The 19,053-nt window shown below is 41.8% G+C and overlaps 1 protein-coding gene across 1 annotated transcript in view; it reads left to right on the forward strand.

Annotated features, from left to right (window-relative positions):
* The first annotated feature begins 822 nt into the window (after nt 1-822).
* LOC141295370 (disheveled-associated activator of morphogenesis 2-like) overlaps nt 823-19,053 on the forward strand; it is a 111,947-nt gene continuing 93,716 nt past the window's right edge. The window contains exon 1 of the mRNA XM_073826579.1: nt 823-1,006. The gene's annotated coding sequence lies outside the window, so the exon portion shown is untranslated. The remainder of the gene's footprint in view (nt 1,007-19,053) is intronic.

Here is a 19,053-nt window from a genome sequence, read left to right on the forward strand (position 1 = left end):
AACTGTTAGATTGTGCAGACATCATGCCAATTATGTCAGAAATGTTATATTTCTTCTCCACGTCAGGAAAATTAGATCCAGCCTCTTGACCAGATCCTGTTAGAAGACATTCATTTTGTCTGGTGTTCAAAACTGTCAGGATAGTTTTGTCTGATAACCAAAACCAGTTAACTGTATTTTGAACTGTATTTTAAATTCTTACTCTGCAAATAAAATGATTAAAATCCAGGCTGAAATAACATGCAAACATAGTTCACCAATCAGAATCTGCTTGTTGACACAATACACAGTGAAATATATCTGTGCTAAAATTTTCTTAGCCTCTAACTCAATGGTGAGTGAATATGGATGGCTCATGACAGACATTTAGTTACCTAGTGTGCAATGTAGTTACATGTGTGACTGATTTACTTGCAATGTAGAGGGTTGATTTGTATAATAAGAATATAGCTGTTTAAACATATACATATACATATGAGATTTGGTGATTCATGCGCCTCATTTAAATTTGCTTGACAAAACAAAAGCTTAACACTGCTAGTTCTTATTAGACATTAAGAATGCTTAAATGACACCAGGAAGCTATGATGGGTCATTCCTTCTTATGCTGTTCTATATCACCCCATTTCTTCTCATGCTGGTTTACAGATATACACATGCATGCTGTCATGTGCTAAGCCTGAATTCCAGAGAAGCGGAGAGGGAGGGGAGGAAGTGAGAGAGAGAGAAGAGAGCAATGTGAGGGAGGGAGGGAGCAATGTCAACAGCTTTGATTCCAGCACAGTCAGCTGAAATCCAGGCTCTGGCGCAGTAGCACTCAGGTCGCTCTGGGTTGGAAGTATCATTTTGCTTTTATATACTCCTTAAAGCACAGATATAACAGTTTAAAATAAAAGGAGTAGTAGGACTTGGGGGACTAAGAGGACTGGGATGTGTACATTTAAAAGGCACTAGGAAATGAATAGGGCAAGGATGAGATATCCAAAAGGGCTGGACTCTAAAGTGGGTAAGTACTTGCAAAGACCAAATGTTCAACTTTAGTGCATCATAAACATTTTAAATTAAGAAGCATTATGTGAGGACTGTTTTAATGGCATTTGTAAGCTGTCTGCCAAAAAAGAAAGTGTGCGACTGTTTCCACTGCCTGTGACAGCAACATTACTGACATATCTGCATTAGGTCCAGAGAGGATGACATATTGAGAAATTAAGAATAAGGATTAAATATTTTTTTAGAATAATGTAAAACTTTAGCCCTGGTCCATCATTTCTTGATCATTTGATCATCTATCACAGAGCTAAACAAAACATGCTAATCTACATGCTTGTCATGCTAATGAGAATCTTTGTGTTTCTGGTTTCTGTTCAGTACAATTAAGTGTGTCTGTTCCCCTTATCAGGGCATTTGTGCAGTCGTAAATCTTTTAGATGGTAAGAACAGAGTAGTTGAGATCTCTTATCAGGAAAAGGCTGTGCAAGCACACATCATTACTTTGTAATCAATCAGTCTCACAAAGATGCTTCCACTATACCCAATCATCAGTTACTAGCTTTGGCAGCAAACCTCTCTGTTGTTCTTTAATCACAATATGTATTATGCATGTGAAGTGAAGCTAAGTCAAATTTGAAACAAACTGTGAATGTAAGAACATTAAAGGGATCATGAATGGCATTTTTATAGTCTCAGTTTCCTGAGATGCACTTATAAGGTTTTCTATGTCAAGTGTCATAATTTAGAAATAGAAGAACATTTTCTCTGATTTGAACACTATGAAGTTACTATGAAGTCTACCTATTTAAACACTCACTTTTATGTCTTTTTTAAAACTTTTACTACTTTATAACTATTGCAGCTGCCAGGATTAACTTAACGTAAAATGTTTTTATTGTGTTATATTTAGATCAACTCCTATTGTATAAAAAGTTACAGTACTGAGTCTGAATGCAACAGTCTCACTATTGCAACTCAGTTACTGCACTATTATAAATGCTGTCATTACAGCACAGACACAATATAAATATGAATTGTGCAGTGTAGATAACGGCACATTCTTTCACATTCAGTTTTGTGGAGGGAGGAACTTTCTGTATATAATTTATTTACTTTAAAAAAAAAATGCTGCTAAATAGAACAATATGAAGTTGACTTTTGTGACAAACATTGTCCCACTGTATACTCAGCCTTATCTCAAAAAGCAATAATCACAGTTTCTGCCACTATTTTTAGTCTAGTGATCCTGTTTTACTTTTTTTTTTTTTTCATTACCCCACTAGTCTCGCATAGCCAGACCTTCAGACTGACGGCTGAAGGTCTGGAATTCATGGCAGCTTTCATTGGCCAAGGCCCGCCCATAAGGCCGTTTGACCGACATGTCAAACAACTAATCACAGTTCGTTTCGTTCAGCATGTTTCGTGCATGGAAATGCCCCCACAACAACAGACTGGTGTGCAACAAGTCAGTCATTGAAATAACCAGCATTGAAAGTTAAATAAGAAGAGGAAGAACAAGCAGTAAGTCAGTAATTTGTTCAGGAACGTCACAAATGTGTACAACAACAGTGGCGTCTGCATAAGCACGTTTTAGCAAAATGCAGAGTAAATCAGTCTGCGCTTTGTTTCCCGGCGGACCGAAAATAAACGCGACACTCGCGTCTCCCGGAAATCCGATCAAATTCAACTAATCAGATGACGACTTCGACATTATTGAAGTGTTTCCAGTTAAGTGTACCATATGCATCAGACGTTTAGCCAACGTTCCATGGGCGTGACGTCTGAGGCTGAGACTATTACCCCACTAACATGCCAGTGGAGAGGCAAAGAGGCGATTGTGAAAAAGCAGGCAATAATCTGTGTCTGAGCAGGTTTTGTGTCTATGTATTTACCTCTATTATGTAATAAAAACCAGGAAGTAAATGTGTTGTTTTGGCAGCTTGGTGTCAATAAAAGCTGTTTTGGAACTGTAATACTTTTGCTTGAGGAATAAGGAGGAAGAAGCTGGCTCAACATTAATAACATTTACGCAGACTTTAATTCACAATGAAAACAAGTGGCCACCGCCTCACGGCTGACTGACACACACACACACAAGTTTTTTTTAGGGCCCAAACACTGCGAGAACCCTATTGGAAGTGCTCAGATTCTTCTTCTCCAAAATGAATCACATTTTTGAGGGCCTAAACATGCTTGAAAACTCATGAAACTGTGCACACGCCAAATGTGGCAAAAATTTCCATCTGATATTGGATTCAGATATTTCACATACATGTTGTTATAATTTAGGCATAGTACTGGATTAAAGGTTATGTATGTAATTATGTAATTTCCCTTGAGAAACCTGAGGTGATGCTCTCATCTCATCTAGCATGCTAGCTATAAAGGTCTATCATCTATATTCCAGGAACATGGATGATCTTTAAGACCTCTGTCTTTCATGATGCAGCTGTTCACCTTTCACCTTGCATAGATGTTTGGAGTTTTGAGTTGAGGGTGGGAATCTGGAATTAGATACTATATGACATGTCTTTTCAGTTTCTCATGGAAAATCAGAAAGAACAACATGCAAGTCATAAAATACAGGATATTTTCTTAGTTTTAGTCTCTTCAGCTGCAGTCCATTAATAGTGCAAGGGAACTGTTCTAATTGACTATGTTTTTGAGGTCAGTGTAGACATACACATTTGCCTGTCGTTGCGGCTGGATAAATTTAACAACTGAGCAAGTGGTGGAATTCCTTTATAATCAAATGTGTGATCACCACCCTTTGATGTAGTTCCCAATCAGCTGTAGTGACCCTGCTTCCATTTCCTGAGCAAAATCTGGTCCACAGGTTGGAGTTTAACATTGTTACAGTTTTATGACAACTCTTAGAAAGTTTAGCATGGTAATATGCATAAGGAAGTGAACCGGTGAACCGGAAACACAGGCGTGAGTCTCAGGTACGGGGTCATGGGAAATGTAGTTTAATATTCCGGGGAGGGTTCCCGCTGGCGGCGGTCAGAGGGAGCCACAGAGACCGCGTTGGTGACAGAGCCCCCTCCCTGCGAGCTACTCCTGGAGCGAGGAGGCGGCCGACGCCGGGGTCTACCTCTTCTGCGGGGTGCTGGTCGATCTGGGTGGCTGTTGTGGAAGTCGGTGGTAAGTGATGGATCCAGGATATCTCCTGCGGAGACCCAGGATCTCTCCTCGGGACCATAGCCTTCCCAGTCGACCAGATATTGGAGTTGACCCCTCCGGCGTCGGGAGTCCAAGATGGTGTTAACCCGATACACCTCCTCGCCCTCGATGATGGGAGGGGGTCCCTGGTTTGCGGTCTCGTCTAGGTTCTCCACTCCTTCCGGAGCGCCAGCGGGCTTTAACAGAGAGACATGAAAGGTGGGTGAGATACGATATTGAGCAGGTAAGTCTAGACGAAATGAAACTGGTGTGATTTGTCTAATGATTTTGAATGGACCCACGTACCTGGGACTGAGTTTCTTGCTAGGTAGACGGAGTCGTATGTCCCGGGTGGAAAGCCAGACCCACTGGCCTGGCTCATACGGCGGGTTTGGACGACGTCTCCTATTGGCCTGGATCTGTGTACGACGAACAGCCCCCTGAAGATGTACGTGAGCCTGATTCCATGTCTCCTCGCTCTGCTGAAACCAGGAATTGATTGCTGGGAGATCAGAGGGTTCTCCGGTCCAGGGGAACAAGGGAGGTTGGTGTCCTAGGGTGCATTGGAAGGGGGTGAGGTTGGTGGTAGGTTTGCGGAGGGAGTTCTGGGCATATTCGGCCCAGAATAGATAGTTGCTCCAGTTCTCCTGATGGTTGTGACAGTATGAGCGGAGGAAGCGAATCAGTTCCTGATTCAAACGTTCGGCCTGCCCGTTGGATTCTGGGTGGTAGCCTGAGGTGAGACTCACGTTGATGTTGAGGAGACGACAGAAGCTGGCCCAGAGACGTGAGGTGAATTGGGGACCACGATCGGTGACTATGTCCTCTGGAAGACCGTAGATCCTGAATACCCAGTTGCAGAGGAGGTCAGCAGTTTCCATGGCCGAAGGGAGTTTCTGAAGGGGAATAAAGCGACATCCCTTGGAGAAGCGGTCGATGATGGTCAGAATGGTTGTGAAGCCCTTGGAGGGAGGTAAGTCTGTGATGAAGTCCATGGCTATGTGAGACCATGGACGTTGGGGAATGGGCAGAGGTTGAAGCAAGCCAGCTGGCAAGCGGCGTGGTACCTTGGTGATATTGCAAGTGGTACATTTCTGGATGAATTGAATGGTGTCCTGACGTATGGTTGACCACCAAAACTTATTGTTGAGAAGGTTTAGAGTACCCTCGATGCCTGGGTGACCTGAGCTGGGAGTGGAGTGGACCTGGGCGAGGACACGAGATCGAAGGGTGAGAGGAACGTACGTAAGGTTGGCTGGGCAGTCAGGGGGTGCAGGGTCCTGGGACTGGGCTTCCGAGATCTCAGTCATGATGTCCCATGATACTGGTGCCACCATAACCATGGTGGGTAGAATGGGTTCAGTGGCAGTATGATGTTGAAATTGTTCGTGAATTCGTGATAGAGCATCTGCCTTTGTGTTCTGGGTGCCTGGGCGATATGAAACTTGGAATTGGAAGCGGGTGAAGAATAAGGCCCATCGAGCCTGACGATGATTTAGAACCTTGGCTGTACGTAGGTATTCTAGGTTCTTGTGGTCCGTGAGCACTGTGAATGGATGTTTAGCGCCCTCCAGCCAGTGGCGCCATTCCTCCAAAGCTAGTTTGATGGCTAACAGTTCACGGTTACCCACGTCGTAGTTCCTCTCGGGGGGTGTGAGTTTGTGTGAGTAGTAGGCGCAGGGGAACATTTTGGGTGGTTCTCCCTGCCGTTGGGATAGCACTGCTCCGACCCCCGAGCTAGAGGCATCCACCTCTACTATGAAGGGCTTGTCAGGATCTGGGTGGTGAAGAATAGGAGCCGTGGTGAATCTCTGACGGAGATCTTCAAAAGCCTGTAGAGCAGAGCTGGACCAGGAGAGACGTGTGGTCCCTTTCTTTACCATGGCAGTGAGGGGACCTGCCACGGTGCTGAAGAGCCGAATGAATCGGCGGTAGAAGTTTGCAAATCCGAGGAAACGTTGGAGTTCCTTCAAAGTGTTGGGGCGTGGCCATTCAAGTACTGCGCTCACCTTCCTCTCATCCATAGCAACTCCCTCCGAGCTGATGATGTACCCAAGGAAGGAGATCTTGCTCACGTGGAATTCACATTTCTCCTCCTTGGCGTACAGCTGATGTGAGATGAGCCGTTGCAGTACTGCCCGAACGTGTTGAACATGTTGAGTGAGGGAATCTGAATAAATGAGTATATCGTCAATGTAGACGATGACCCACCGGTTTAACATATCCCTGAAGACCTCGTTGATGAAGGCTTGGAAACACGAGGGACTGTTGGCCAGGCCGAAGGGCATAACCCGGTATTCATAGTGCCCCGATGTCGTGGAGAAGGCCGTCTTCCACTCGTCACCCGCTCTGATTCTGATGAGGTTGTAGGCCGAACGTAAGTCCAGTTTTGTGAAAACCTTAGCAGAGCGTAGTTGTTCTAGAGCGGATGGGACAAGTGGGAGTGGGTAGCGGAATTTAATGGTCACCTCATTGAGTCCACGATAATCGATACAGGGACGCAAGCCCCCATCCTTCTTTTTGACGAAGAAGAAGCCTGCTGAAGCTGGTGACGTGGATGGTACAATGAAGCCTTTGGCCAACTCCTCCTGGATGTAGATGTTCATGGCCTGAGACTCAGCTTGTGACAGGGGGAAGACTCGACCCCGAGGAGGAGAAGCTCCAGGAATGAGGTCGACAGCACAGTCTCCTGGGCGATGGGGAGGTAACTGGGTAGCCTGGATGTGACTGAAGGCCTTCAGCAGGTCCTGATATTCGGATGGGATGGATGAGAGTCTTGGTTGATTATCCTGGTTGGTAGCTGGCTGGGTTGGGACTTGGAGACAGCGACGCTGGCAGTGAGGTGACCAGCTTGTGATGGTGCGTTCGGCCCAGGCGACGGTAGGCCCGTGTTGGTTCAGCCAGGGATATCCGAGAATGACGGGTGACTGAGGTGATGCAATGAGGAAGAAGCGGATAGTCTCCTGGTGTCCTGGTTCAATGGATAGAGTGATGTCCTTGGTGGTGTGCAGTATCTTTCCAGATCCTAATGGTCGCCCGTCGACGGCGGCCACTGATACATGTGAAGCACAAGAAAGAGTGGGTAGGTGATTAGTGGTAACAAATTCAGAGTCTATGAAGTTACCAGCTGCACCAGAGTCAATCAAAGCAGTAGTTTCAAGGACACAGTTCAAATAACTCAGTCTAACGGGAATGTGACAGCAACTGGTAGAGGTAGCTGAGTTACTCACCGAGGTGAATTGGCGTGGTGGACGAGTGGGACAGTTAGCCCGAATGTGTCCAGACAGTCCACAGTATAGACAAAGATTCCCCCTGAATCGTCTCTCCCTTTCCTCCAAAGTCAGTTTGGTGGCCCCAAGTTGCATGGGTTCGGGGGCGGCCTCAGTGGGGTGCGTCGTAAGAGGTGTGGAGGTGAATGAACGGGCTGGCTTACGTGCTCTCATGATGTTGTCCACCCGGATGGAGAGTTCAATGTACTGTTCCAAGTTGATATTCTCATCCCGACAGGCTAGTTCCACTTGAAGATCAGACTGAAGACCTCGACGGTAGTGGAGTTTAAGCGGTCCTTCATCCCATCCGCTCTGAGCTGCAAGAGTGCGGAAAGTCAAAGCATAATCCGCCGCGGTTCTCTTTCCCTGACGAAGCACCATGATCTGTTCTCCAGCATCGCCACTCTCCTGACTGGGCTGAAACACTTCCTTAAACCTCTGCAAAAAGTTGGTGAAAGAGGGAAAGGTAGGTCGATCCAACCGCCATACCGCCGTGGCCCAGTCCAAGGCCCTTCCTGAGAGTAGTGAACAAACAAATGCGATCCTTCCTTCATCAGTGGGATACAGATGCGGTTGTTGGCTGGTAAACAACGAGCATTGTAGAAGGAAGCCCTTGCATTTAGACGGGTTGCCATCAAACTTCTCAGGAAATGCCAGTCGCGGGCTGGCTGAGACAGGTGGTACAACAGGCGGTGGTTGAACATGAGGAGGTGTGGCGGGCGGCGCCGTCAATTGAAGCCCTTGAAGAGCTCTTACCAGCTGGCTGGTGACCTCCGTTAGGCGATCCAGTTGTTGCTGCTGGTTACGGAGAGCCGTGGCTTGAGCTGATAACTCAGTGGTGAGCTGTTGCCTCGTGGCCGCCTCGGCTGTAGCGCCATCGAGAGCCGAAGTTGTTGCTGGATCCAAAGGCGGCGAAGTTTTCTGTAAGCCCTCCATGGACTGAGTCGGAGGCAGAGGATCCATGTGCAAACAACTTTATTAGCGTAGTCAAACAAGCAAGGTCTATCACCAGTAAACAGAGCAATGCAGATAATCCAATAGCGTAGTCAAATCCAGGCGGGGGGTCGAGGGAAACAAGCAAGCAATCACAGGGAGAATAAACAGTCCAGTCGGCAACAAGAATCAATGCAATGGAATAACGCTTAGGATTGTAGTGAGACTAGCAAAACTTCGCGAGGAACACCCCGCGAAGCGAGTCTATAAATGGCCGCCAAAAGGAAGTGAACCGGTGAACCGGAAACACAGGCGTGAGTCTCAGGTACGGGGTCATGGGAAATGTAGTTTAATATTCCGGGGAGGGTTCCCGCTGGCGGCGGTCAGAGGGAGCCACAGAGACCGCGTTGGTGACAGTCTCTTCAGCTGCAGTCCATTAATAGTGCAAGGGAACTGTTCTAATTGACTATGTTTTTGAGGTCAGTGTAGACATACACATTTGCCTGTCGTTGCGGCTGGATAAATTTAACAACTGAGCAAGTGGTGGAATTCCTTTATAATCAAATGTGTGATCACCACCCTTTGATGTAGTTCCCAATCAGCTGTAGTGACCCTGCTTCCATTTCCTGAGCAAAATCTGGTCCACAGGTTGGAGTTTAACATTGTTACAGTTTTATGACAACTCTTAGAAAGTTTAGCATGGTAATATGCATGGCAATGTTAATGTGTTTAGTCTTGGTGGAATAGGTCTTGCTGCTACTAATAAATCCACAGACATGCTGCTGTAAGAAATACTGCTGCTGCACATAACATATATGAAATAACCCCCATGTATAACACATAAAAATGACACCATAGCAGATTTATTCAGCTGGCAAAGCACACATTAGCCAAGTATTTGAATGTTGAGCAGCAAGCTCATTGACTGCTGATGCAAAAAGAAACCAGTCAGCTGCTCCATGTGAATGATGATGTAATTATATCAGATTGAGTTAGAACCTATTAGTCTGTGCCATCTTGAGTTTTATGACTAAATTTTGTATTTATGTGTTCTTCTTAATTACCTTAAGTTGCCTTTACAGAATTGTAAATGTGCCTTAAGTGGGATTTGTTGTCCGCACACTACAGGATGCTCAGGATTTTGATTTGAGGCACTGTGTGATCAGGTTTCTAATACAGCCCCAATGACATATGGGAAATGTATGATCTAATGGAATGTTGAACATCTAACTAACCAGTGACTCTGGCTATAATTAGTATGCAGTTCATATCAGTCAATCATCTATTTGTGGGAGTCTCAGCAATGGCAATGTCTGCTTGGGAAAAAGTGGGTCAGTAGTACTACATGCTTGAGAGTGTCCCGAATTCCACATCGTGCCCGCACCTTGTAAACAACTGTACCATTTCTAGCGGGCTGATTGTAAAAATGTGTTTAAAAGTGTTTATTTTCAGTCAGATACTTTTGGGAAACCTGGAGTTTCTAAAGTGTTAAAGTGTTCTAAAGCTGAAGTGTTCTGGATAGGTTTGGAAGACTTCAGGGAATGATAAATTCAGGTTGAAAAAAATGTACATCAGCAGTTTCAGTTGGCAACTTTTTGTTGTGACAAACATTTGTTGTGACAAGTTAACTTATAAAAATGCTTTCAACTAAGTGTATGTTCTGAATTAACAGTGCCGCTCAAAATATTACCTTTTTTGTATTTCGCCATGGCAGACCAACGAGGGGAAGAAAAGTGTGTACAAGACTCATTAGTCAAAAGGAGTCACCTCTATTTATAAAGCACTTTAAACAGTGCAATAGAAATTGTTTCGAAGTAGTTTCACAGTAATAAACAGGAAATAATGGTTTATGCATGCATCATGTTTTTGTAAACACGAGTCAGCATTACTCTGCAAGTCCGTGTTAAAAATGGAGAGCAATATGCCATTTTACACCTAAGCAAAGCTTAGATGATTTTTCCATTTGAAGTACATCCATCACATCCTTGACCCCTGATAGCTATAATGCTCTCTGATGTTTTTAAAGTAGAGAAACTGACTTATTGCAATATGCAATTCTGTTTTAAACATAAGAACTCTTGTTAAAGTGAATGAGTTTGCAGTGCCTAGAAGCAGAAGTGGGCATGGTTTGAATTTATGAAAGAGAATGAATGAAACAGGGTTTAGCGACATTCTTTGTGGATCCTTGCTTTCCAGTGATTTAGCAGAATGATTTAAACTTCCAGAAAGGCACATTTAGAAGATATTGGCAGTGACGAATCCTCATTTTCTGTCAGTTTTCCCCCTCTCTACATCCCTTCTTACTTTTGCTGCATCTGTCCATGGGTAAAGTCTTCTAATCTAACATGATCTCATGAGTATTTTAGGTTCTATCACAGAGACAGTGAAATGTACAATATTGATGAATTGATAGCATATACAATGTAAAATATTTATGATTATATATTAATATGTAAAATCATGGCATTAACACTTTGATTATATTGAATTAAGTTGTCATATCAATGACATGGTTTTCAATTGCATTTATTAAACACAGTTTACTCATCTACTTAATATGAAATAACATTTCAGTATGTTGTGTGTGGCTTCTGCTGCCAACATATTTTATAGGATTACATATATGTTAAACAAGACTACACTTTAAAACTTTAAAATGAATTAAAGCTGCAAGCAGCGATGGGCGGGCCCTCGCACCGGGCTCACCGCCGACCTGTGGCGAATGGTGGGCACTATGCTTTTAACATAGTAAATTTAGGAGGAATATGTCAAAGTCATTTAGAAGTGCCAGACTTCTTGCTGCCAGCTGGTGGCGCTATGTGTATAACTGAATATTGGCATGCAGATGTCTTCAGGCCAGCGATTTTATCAAATATATGAAGTTTGGTGCAGATTGAACATGGCATGCTTGAGTGTAAGACATGACATATCCTACTGCCAACAGGTGGCGCTATTACGGAATATTGGCTTTTAGATGTCTTCAGGCCAAGACTCTTGCCAAACATGTCAAGTTTGGTGCAAATTGTACATTGCATGTTTAAGTTAGTGTAAAACAAGTAATTTGCTGTTGCCAGCTGGTGGCGCTATGATTGTAATGGAATATTGGCCTTTAGATGTGTTCAGGCCAGGACTCTTATCAAACGTGAAGTTTGGGGCAAATCGGACATTGCATGGTTGAGTTACAACTTCCTCTTTCATCGCATTAACAGCATGCTTTATTACTTAGTAAGTGTTGCTAGCATGTTTGAGCTTGTTTTTAGCATGTTTAGCACTCAATGGTTATTTTAGTGTGTTGCTAATAGTGTATCACAGTGATAAACGTCACTTCCTGTTGACAGTAGGTGGCGCTATGACTATAACTGAATATTGGCATGTAAATGTGTTCAGGTCAGGACTCTTATCAAACATGTTAAGTTTGGGGCTGATTGGACATTGCATGCCTGAGTTACAGTAACTTCCTGTTTCATTGCATTAAGAGCATGCTTTAACACTTAGCTAAGTGTTGCTAACATGTTTTAGCATGTTTCTAGCATGTTGCTACCATATTTCACACTTGTTGATACTTTTTAAAATATTGATAGGCATCCAGAACAGTATTAAATGTGTCACTTCATGTTGCCAGCAGGTGGCGCTATGACTATAACTGAATATGGGCATGGGCATGTGTTCAGGCCAGGAGTCTTATCAAACATGTTAAGTTTGGGGCTGATTGGACATTGCATGTCTGAGTTACAGTAACTTCCTGTTTCGATGCATTAAGAGCATGCTTTAGCACTTAGCTAAGTGTTGCTAACATGTTATAGCATGTTTCTAGTATGTTGCTACCCTATTTAACACTTGTTGATATTTTTAAAATGTTGCTAGGCATTCACAACAGTATTAAGCATGTGACTTCCTGTTACCAGCAGGTGGCAATATGACTATAACTGAATACGGGCATGGGCGTGTGTTACATATGTGTACCGAGTTTCGTACATGTACGTGAAACGCAGCTCGAGGCGCACTCCGTTGAAATTTTATAGGTGGCGCTATTGAGCCATTTTGGCACACCCACTTCTGAAAACCGTATCAGATGTAAATTTTCGCCAGGTCTGATGCGTGTGCAAAGTTTTGTGAGTTTTTGACCATGTTTAGGCCCTCAAAAAGACTTTTCATTTTGGAGAAGAAGAAGAAGAAGAAGAATAAACGGAGCAATTCCAATAGGGTCCTCGCACTGCAGTGCTCGGGCCCTAATTAAAGCTGCAAGCAGCGATGAACGGGCCCTCGCACCCGGGCTCACCGCCGACCGGTGGCTTTAGGAAAACAGCAAACGGTGGGCAGTATGCTTTTAATACAGTAAATATACGAGAAATATGTCATAAGTCATTTAAATGTGCCAAACTTCCCGTTGGCAGCTGGTGGCGCTATGCCTATAACTGATTATTGGCATGTAGATGTGTTCAGGCCAGCACTATTATCAAACATATGAAGTTTGGTGCAGATTGACCTTGGTATGTTTGAGTTAGTGAAAGATATGATATATCCTGCTGCCAACAGGTGGCGCTATTATAATATCTGAATATTGGCCTTTAGGTGTCTTCAGGCCAGGACTCTTACCAAACCTGTGAATTTCGAGGCAGATCGGAGATTTTATGGTTGAGTTATAACAACTTCTATGTCCATGACGAAACTTTGTCAGGCCGCCACGGACACGCCCTTTAATGAAACTCAAGATCTTCACAATTTAACATCTCTAAGGCCTCTAGATCAGACTGAGCAAATATAATGTTGATATCATTAAATCTCTAGGTCATTTGCTATAAACCTAACCCCCTGCAAGGACTTCAGAAAATGCCAACTGTGAACCAATATGCTACATTTTCCCTATATTATGATGATGATGATGATGATGATGATGATGATAAGAACATGATTCATGATGATAACAAAATGTTATTATTGCTTGCATTACATCCACATCCTGCTTAAATGTCATCGTTACCTATCTGTTCAATTTTTGTGTGGATATTGCTTTGCTGGTGACTCCTGTTATAAGACATCACTCTTAAGCGCTACATAACTAAGAATCAATTAGGAAAACGGTGCCCAGTTGGCACATGCATTCACAGTAACCCTCAGCCAGTTTGGATTTAAAGTTTACAGAATTGAAAGGGTTACACTTTAAAATCAACACACAGACACATACACATACACACAATATATACAATTTTGCCATCCAGTTTCAATTGTTAACATTAACTATATTAGTTAACATGAACAATAATTAAATAGCATTTATTAATGTTAATTAATATTAAGCTAAAAAAAAGTATTCATATATTGTTTAAAGGTAAATTAGTATCTTTTAACATTAGTTTATGTACTGAGAATTAACATGAACATGAACACAGTTCATGTGGGTGTACAGTAATACACAATAAAGTGCTCTATAAACGCTCCATTCTTTCAAAATATCTTTAAAAATCAAGTTGAGTATTTTAATGGGGCGATATATATAACTGATCTTAAAATGATGGTTTTCAGATGTTTTCAACAGATAACAGCAAAGTTTGTTTTGTTGTCAAAGTTTGTCTTGAAATGTTTAATTATAATTTTATATTCAATAAATAACACTATGAAAATATTGTCTATCAATGAAGATAAATCGCTCATGCTAAAAAGTTGTATTTTTCTTAATCTTTTGCTATGTGACTGAATAGGACAAGTTCATGGTACAGTTCAGTAAAAAATAAATAAAAAACAACAACTGCAAAATACAAACAATGAAAGACTTAGTGACCCTTTATATTTTCTCAAAATATCAGACTCTCAAAGATCAGACATATTTATGTAATTACACTACATATATGTGCATTTCTTCCTCAAAGATGGTCTGCAGCATGGGTCAGGGCTCTCTCACCCTCTCTCCCTCTCACCCCTCCCCCCTGCACTGAGCTTCACTCACTCTGACAACACATACACATAGAGACATTCAGCTAGAGTGACAGCAGGTTTCTGAAAAAAAATGACAGTTATGTTTTTTACTACATCTTTAAAAAATCACCACGTCAACACCGTTCAAGATATCCCAAATCCGCTCGCAATTTAACATCTTCAGAATCTTCTCTTCATGTTAAAAAAGTTTGGTGTGAAAAGCTTGTTGTTCTTAGTAGGAGTGTGAATTTGTTTACAGCCTGATTTCTCCAAAAATCCACATTCAAATTAAAATAGCCGGCATCCTGTTGGTCTTAGCTAATGAGTTTGATTTAGAAAGTTGTCCAGATTGATGAGATTAATATATGTAAAGAGTTTGGTGACTGTAGGAAAAACTAACCCCCCAACTTTTGTCAAAAGATGGCGCTATAGAGTGCCTGCTCCACGCCCATTTATGACCTTTCGCCAATGTCTAACTATCATTAATATTGATGTGTGTGTTGAGTTTCATGAAATTCTAAGCATGTTATCTGCCTCGGAAAGACAGGAATCTAATTGTAAAGTTTGACACGTTGCCATGGCAACAGCATTTGATTTATCATCGACCCCTTTACATATTCTTATCGGCCGTGTTTTGACATGATTTTGATGAAGTTTAAAGAAAATCAAGTAAAATTAAGAGGCTGATTTCAAACCATTTTGAAAATGATACGCTTCCTGCTGCCAGTTGGTGGCGCTATAACTTTGAGTCATAATAGTCACATTTATGGAATCGGCATCATACAACGAACAAACTGGTGAAGTTTCATCAGAATCAGGCAATGTGTGCAACAGTTATTAGACACTTCCTGTTTCTCATTTCTTGCCATAACTTTGTCGCCTTGCCACGGCCAAACCGTTCGAGATATCAAAAATCTCCTCGCAATTTAGCGTCCCCAATGTCTTGAGATCATGCTGACCGAGTTTGGTGACAATCCTATGGAAATCCTGGGAGGAGTACGTTAAATTCCAGAGCATGCGCTTTTTAAACAGCCCTAAATATCTCACTTCCTGTTGCGTGGAGCCTATCACATAGAGGACAAAAGTTGTTCAGCTCGATGAGTTCTATATGTGTACCGAGTTTCATATCAATACGTGCAAGTATGTGTGCGCAGTACATCAAGTTTTCAAACTGTGTTCCAGGGGGCGCTGTAGAGGCCCTGAACCACGCCCGGGTCCCAGCCTCTGTGGCGTCCGGACGACGGCAGATTCCAACGTGTGTGCAAATTTTCAAGAGTTTTTGAGTATGTTAAGGCCCCCAAAAGTGCCCCAACGGTTGAAAAAAAACAAAAACAAATTAAAGCTGCAAGCAGCGATGAACGGGCCCTCGCACACGGGCTCACCGCCGACCGGTGGCTTTAGGAACACAGCAAACGGTGGGCAGTATGCTTTTAATACAGTAAATGTAGGAAAAATAGATCAAAGTCACTTAAATGTGCCAAACTTCCTGCTGCCAGCTGGTGGCGCTATGCCTATAACTGATTATTGGCATGTAGATGTGTTCAGGCCAGCACTTTCATCAAACATATGAAGTTTGGTGCAGATTGACCTTGGTATGTTTGAGTTAGTGCAAGATATGATATATCCTGCTGCCAATAGGTGGCACTATAATAATATCTGTATATTGGCCTTTAGATGTCTTCAGGCCAGGACTCTTACCAAACATGTGAAGTTTGAGGCAGATCGGACATTTTATGGCTGAGTTATAACAACTTTTATGTCCATGGCGAAACATCAAACTTTGTCAGGCCGCCATGGACACGCCCTTTAACGAAAACTCAAGATCTTCACAATTTAACATCTCTAAGGCCTCGAGATCAGACTGACCAAATATAATGTTGATATCATTAAATCTCTAGGAGGAGTTTGGTACAAGTCATTTCCTGTTGCCAACAGGTGGCGCTGTGATTATAATAGAATATAGGCCTTCAGATTGGTTCAGGCCAGGACTCTTATCGAACATGTGAAGTTTGAGGCAAATCGGACATTTTATGGCTGAGTTATAACAAGTTTTATATCCATGGCGAGACCACGAAATTTGCCAGGCCGCCACGGACACGCCCTTCAACGAAAACTCAAGATCTTCGCAATTTAACATCGCTAAAGCGTTTTTATTAGACTGACCGATTTTGGTGTTGATCTGATTAAATCTCCAGGAGGAATTTGTTGCAGAGTACAGCATGACACTTCCTGGTGCCTGCAGGTGGCGCTATGAGTAAAACTGAATATGGGCATTTAGATGTCTTCAGGTCAGGAGTGTTATCACACATGTGAAGTTTGGGGCAGATCGGGCATTTTATGCCTGAGTTATAGCAACTTCCTTTTTCATGGCGAAACATCGAAATTTGCGAGGCCGCCACGGACACGCCCTCTGATGAAAACTCTAGATCTTCGCAATTTAACGTCACAAAGGGCTTTAGATTAGACTCACCAAATTTGGTGTTGATCCGAATAAATCTTTAGGAGGAGTTCGTTCAAGTATGATGCCTGAAAATGGCAAAAATGACACAAATTTTGCTAAGAAAATTAATAATAACCAACTTCCTGTTGGGTTTCGGATTTTGTCCCAGGAGGCTTTTTTGTAGGTATTGGTGAGTTACATGTGTGTACCGATTTGCGTGCATGTACGTGAATCACAGCTGAATGCGCACACCGCGGAACGTGTAAAGGTGGCGCTATTGAGCCATTTTGCCACACCCACTTCTGCAACCCATATCAGACGTCCATTTTCACCAGGTTTGATGTGTGTGCAAAGTTTCATGAGTTTTCGGGTATGTTTAGGCCCTCAAAAATGTGATTCATTCCGGAGAAGAAGAATAATAATTAAAGCTGCGAGCAGCGATGAACGGGCCCTCGCACCTGGGCTCACCGCCGACCGGTGGCTTCAGGAAATCAGCAAACGGTGGGCAGTATGCTTTTAATACAGTAAATATAGAAAAAATATGTCATAAGTCATTTAAATGTGCCAAACTTGCCACTGCCAGATGGTGGCGCTATGCCTATAACTGATTATTGGCATGTAGATGTGTTCAGGCCAGCACTATTATCAAACATATGAAGTTTGGTGCAGATTGACCTTGGTATGTTTGAGTTAGTGAAATATATGAGATATCCTGCTGCCAACAGGTGGCGCTATGATAATATCTGAATATTGGTCTTTAGGTGTCTTCAGGCCAGGACTCTTACCAAATCTGTGAATTTTGTGGCAGATCAGACATTTTCAGGCTAAGTTATAACCACTTCTATGTCTATGCAGAAACATCAAACTTTGTCAGGCCACCCCGCACATGCCCTTTAATGAAAACTCAAGATCTTCACAATTTAACATCTCTAAGGCCTCAAGATCAGACTGACCAAATATAATGTTGATTTAATTAAATGCAATCAATGCAAGGACTTCAGATAGATGCCAACTGTGAACCAGTATGCTACAAATAAGAACATGTAATTCATGATGATAGCAAAATGTTATTATTGCTTCCTTTATATCCACCACTTCTGCTTAAATGTCATTGTTACCTATCTTTACAATTTTTGTATAATATATTTTTGTATAAAATCAATTGTTGTCATAACTAAGAATCAATAAGGAAGACGGTGCCCAGTTGGCACATGCATTCACAGTAACCATCTGCTAGTTTGGATTTTAAGTTTACAGAATTGAAAGGGTTACACTTTAAGATCAACACACAGACACATACACACAAAATATAAAATGTTGCCATCCAGTTTCATTTGTTAAAATTAACTATATCAGTTAACATGACCAATAAATAAATAGCATTTATTAATGTTAATTAATATTAAGCTAAAAAAAGTATTCATATATTGTTTAATGGTAAAATAGTATATTTTAACATTAGTTTATGTACTGTGAATTAACATGAACATGAACACAGTTCATGTGGGTGTACATCAATGCACAAAGTGCTCTATAAACGCTTCTTTCTTTCAAAATATCTTTAAAAATCAAGTTTAGTATTGTAATGGGGCGATATATAGATATATATATATATATATATATATATATATAACTCATCTTAAAATGGTATAATTTTCAGATGTTTTGAACAGATAACAGCAAAGTTTGTTTTGTTGTCAAAGTTTGTCTTAAAATTGTTAGTGTTTTTTTATTGAATCTAAAATTTAAATTATGAAAATAAATGTCTATCAATGAAGCTAAATTGCTCATGCTAAAAAGTTGTATTTTTCTTAATCTTTTGCTATGTGACTGAATAGGACAAGTTCATGGTACCGTTCAGTAAAAAATAAAAATAAAAAAACAACAACTGCAATATACAAAGAATGAAAGAGTTCGTGACCCTTTATATTTTCTCAAAGATCAGACTCTCAAAGTTCAGACATATTTATGTAGATTAAACTACAGCAATGTGCAATGAGCATCTTACTCAAAGATAGTCTTAAGCAAAACAACATGTTCCACTGGTCTCTCTCCCTTTCACCCCTCCCCCCTTCAGTCACTCTTAGTGTCAACACAGACAGTCAAGCCCAGTGACAGCAGGTTACTGATTTATTTTTTTAATTTTCTTTAATTCATAGAAGCTTGAATAATTATGATATTACCAGCACTTGCTCATAATGATTAGATCTCTGTGTGAAAAAAGTTTTAAAGAGTTTGGATGCTGCACTTTAAAGATATAAAAAATTAGGGGTTTGTTTTTTACTACATCTTTAAAAAATCACCACGTCAACACCGTTCAAGATATCCCAAATCCGCTCGCAATTT

This window comes from Garra rufa, chromosome 21 (assembly GCF_049309525.1).
Source record: "Garra rufa chromosome 21, GarRuf1.0, whole genome shotgun sequence".
Lineage (NCBI taxonomy): Eukaryota > Metazoa > Chordata > Actinopteri > Cypriniformes > Cyprinidae > Garra > Garra rufa.